The sequence below is a fragment of the Camelus bactrianus genome, chromosome X (genome assembly GCF_048773025.1).
Source record: "Camelus bactrianus isolate YW-2024 breed Bactrian camel chromosome X, ASM4877302v1, whole genome shotgun sequence".
NCBI lineage: Eukaryota > Metazoa > Chordata > Mammalia > Artiodactyla > Camelidae > Camelus > Camelus bactrianus.
The window spans coordinates 45507560-45509061 of NC_133575.1; the positions used below are offsets into that span (position 1 = coordinate 45507560).

The 1502-nt window shown below is 30.4% G+C and overlaps 1 non-coding gene across 1 annotated transcript; it reads right to left on the reverse strand.

Moving 5' to 3' along the window:
- Nucleotides 1–978: 978 nt before the first annotated feature.
- On the reverse strand, nt 979–1085 carry LOC123613894 (U6 spliceosomal RNA). Its single transcript, XR_006721324.1, has one exon. It is a non-coding gene; the product is annotated as a U6 spliceosomal RNA (small nuclear RNA).
- Between the last annotated feature and the right edge of the window lie 417 nt (nt 1086–1502).

The window sequence follows — 1502 nt, forward strand, 5'->3', positions numbered from 1 at the left end:
CCTGTCATTTTCCTTTTTTGTGGTATATTTTATGGCTTTGATATCAGGGTGATGTTAGCCTTGTAGAATAAATTTGGAAGTGTTCCTTCCTGTTCAAGTTTTTGAATAGGTTTTAAAGACAAGGTGTTAACATGGGTTTAAAAGTTTGGTAGAATTTACATCTAAAGCCATCTGGTCCTGGACTTTTGGGGGAACTTTTTAAATTACTCATTCAATTTCATTACTTGTAATGTGTCTGTTATATTTTCTCTTTCTTCCTGACTCAATTTTGTAATATTATGTTTCTAGGAATTTATTAATTTCTTCTAGGTTTTCCACTTTATTGACATGTAATTATTATTCATAACCTCTTATAATCTTCTGTATTTCTGTTGTGTTGGATATAATTTCTATTTCTGATTTTATCTATTGGGTCCCTTATTTATTCTTGATCAGTCAAGATAAAAGTTAATTGCTTTTACTTGCTTTTTCAAAGGACAGGTTCTTAGTTCCATTGATTTTTTTCTATTTTTTTATAGTCTATTTTATTTATTTCTGCTCTGATCTTTATTATTTCTATTCTTCTACTAACTTATTTTTTCTTTTTTAGTTTTTGCTTCTCTGTAAAACTCTCTCTCCTTTAAATTTGAATAATACTATTGGTCCTACATTTTTTAAATTTCATCACTTTAAATATATTCTGCCACTCCCTCTGGCCTGCAAAGTTTCACTGAAAATTTAGCTGCTGGTCTTATGGGAGTTCCCTTGCATGTAACTATTTGCTTTTCCCTTGTTTTTTTTTTTTTAACTTTTATTGAGTAATAGTCTTTTTACAATGCTGTGTCAAATTCTAGTGTAGAGCACAATCCCTCAGTTATATATGAACATGCATATATTCAGTCACTTTTTTTTTGCTATGAGCTACCACAAGATCTTGTTTATATTTCCCTGTGCTATACAGTATAATCTTGTTTATCCATTCTGCATTTTAAAATCCCAAAAAATATGGAACGCTTCACGAATTTGCATGCCATCCTTGCGCAGGGACCATGCTAATCTTCTCTGTATCATTCCAATTTTAGTATATGTGCTGCCAAAGCGAGCACTCCCTTGTTGTTTTTAAGAGTCTCTCTTTAACCTTATTTTTTTTTTTCATTTTAATTATAATGTGTCTTGATGTGAATCTCTTTGGGTTGATCGTATTTGATACTCTGTATTTCCTGTACCTAGATGTCTTTTTCATTTCCCAGTTAGGGAAGTTTTCAGATATTATTTCTTCAAATAAGTTCTCTGTCCCTTTCTCTCTCTTCTTCAGGGAATTTTTTAATGTGAATATTACTATGCTTAATGTCATCTCAGAGGTTTCTTAAAACTTTCTCTTTTTAAAAATTATTTTTCTGTTTGTCTTGGATGATTTTCACTACTCTGTCTTCCAGTTTGCTATTCTGTTCCTCCATATCATCTAATATACTGATAATTTCCTCTAGAATTTTTTTTATTTCACTTATTTTATTATTCAGTTC